Consider the following 2,209-nt stretch of genomic DNA (forward strand, 5'->3'; position numbering starts at 1 on the left):
TCTGGGCTGAATTTGTAAATATCAATATCTAGGCACCTGACATTCCTGAAGCAAACATGGAAATATGTGTTTGTGTAAATGTAGATATAGAAATACACGATAAGTACAATGGTTTTTAAATTCTGGCCTGAGGAATCTAGCAGCACAGCTTTCTCTTTTCTTTGGAGCCCAGAAGAGAGCGACTTCCTGGTAGTTTAATAAAGACTATTTGTTGCATTTTGCCAGGATTTTTGCTTTATTGCAAAGAATATGTATGGGACGTTATGCTCTTTGACTGAGAGTTGAATTGTCTCTGCTTCTGTATAGAAGAATGAGCCGTCAAACGGCTGAGAAAAGACAGCGCTCTGCAGAAGCAGCTATCAGAGAAAGCATAGCAATACCTTACATGATGCATTCTTCCCAGTACTTACAGGCATCTTGCAAGCATCACTAATTTGACTTTTGTAATTATTTTCTGATGAACTGTCATGGCAAGAAGCCAGGAATTGCCGTGACCTCTCCTCAAACTGTGAATTCTCTCTGAACTCAGAAAGCACTTGTGTGAATTTGGGCCAAGTTCTGTGACGGGATTTGTGCTGTAACTTAAATCAGCGATTTTCTATTTTAATCGTAGGCCATGGCAAGCTGTTTATGGCTTCTGTCATCCAACCGTGCTGCTGCGGCTTAGTCCCTGAAGTGCTTCGTTGTGACTGCTGACAAGGAATATATTGCAAAATCCTCAGATGATGAGTTCACAGGAGCATTTCCTCAACGCACACATTGGAACTGAACTGTCTACAGCCGTTCTAATTCATGCTTCTAGCAAGTCTGCTGCAAATCTGTATGGGGACAGTATTTCAGATTAAGAGTCTTGATTTAATTTAAGGAGTCTTTCTTTTTGACTTAATTAAGTCAAGAGAGGAAATTCTTGCTCCTAAGTGAGTGTTAGCACATAAACTTCCTCCAACATATGTGCAGCTGTGAAGGAAAGCAGATTCAGTTACCTGTAGAAAATAGCTCAGGACGGTGTCAGAAGTCCACTTGTCGCATCATTGTGGGAAGCCGCCATGAACCTCACTGCCCCGGCAGAGAAGCATGTTGGTGGACTCCAGGCCCTGTGGCATGGCCCAGGAGGAGACATCGAAAACAGCAGAGCTGAGCTCTTCACCAGCTGCTGGGAGCGTGGAAACAGGTTGGCCTCAGCACTCGCCCCATCCACCCAGCTGAAGCTCAGCCCCGGGGCTGCCGGAGGCCACCAGCGCTGCCCACAGACGCGGCCTCTCCGGGGCCAGCGACTCGCGTTGTGGCAGCTCTGGAGCACACTCACCTCGTCGGGAAACATTTCCAGAGAGACGCTGTCCTGTCAGTCTGCTGGATTATCTCTGAGAAATATCTCCCTAGTTGGCAGAAGAGTGCACATATTTCTTCAGCTTAGTGTGATCAGAATCTGCCAGCTCTGGGAGATTTGCTCTGTAAATAAATAACTTTGGCATCAGGAATTAGGAAGGGAGAAAGCCAGCAGTAGCTGTCCCAAAACATTCTCTCCTCTCTCCATAAATCTCACAAAGAATTAAATGTTTCTGCATGGGAGACGTGGATGTGTGTGTGTGTATTTCTAACATTACTCCGGAAACTTTCCTACCACCATGCATGTGAGGTAACTGAATAGCAGTAAAAGGAAGATGAACTGAAAGTTTTGCCTGGGTGTTGCCTCAGGTCTTGTCCTTTGGCATCTAAAGGTGCAGAGAGACACCTAGTGAGGCTGAATGAAGCAAGGCATGAGGGTGTTTTCATCGATACAAACTCACATCTCTGAGTCACTTCTGACTTAGGAGCCCAAGTCATTTCGGCACGTTCGAAAACATGACTCAAGGAGTTACCAGGGGGTTTAGAAAGCTGAGGGCTGTGAAACTTTTGATCTCTGTTGGCACAGTGCTTAATACAGTGGAGCCCTTAGCTGTAATGGAGTCCCTTAATGATATGGCAGTATTACTACTTACAATAATAAGAGCCAGAAAGAGTGCTTAGCCCGCAGACTTACTGCTGCAGAAAATTTTTAAGTAGCAAGTGTTTTCATTGGTTACAAAGTCATTGCAAAGCCTGGAGAGTGATACAAAATCCACGTATCCTCTGTGCAAGCAGCAGCAGCCTGTGTAAAACCTGGCATGCCGCCATCCGCATCCCCCAGGCACGGCAGTGGCATATTCGTTCCTCACTCAAACTGATGTGG

General features: G+C 45.6%; 1 long non-coding RNA gene across 1 annotated transcript; it reads right to left on the reverse strand.

Moving 5' to 3' along the window:
• Positions 1 to 218: 218 nt before the first annotated feature.
• LOC138066296 (uncharacterized) lies at positions 219 to 1,388 on the reverse strand. Its single transcript, XR_011139590.1, has 3 exons — positions 1,307 to 1,388; positions 984 to 1,150; positions 219 to 818 (listed from the first exon to the last, which is right to left on the reverse strand). It is a non-coding gene; the product is annotated as an uncharacterized lncRNA (long non-coding RNA).
• Between the last annotated feature and the right edge of the window lie 821 nt (positions 1,389 to 2,209).

This window comes from Struthio camelus, chromosome 2 (assembly GCF_040807025.1).
Source record: "Struthio camelus isolate bStrCam1 chromosome 2, bStrCam1.hap1, whole genome shotgun sequence".
In the NCBI taxonomy this organism is placed as follows: Eukaryota; Metazoa; Chordata; class Aves; order Struthioniformes; family Struthionidae; genus Struthio; species Struthio camelus.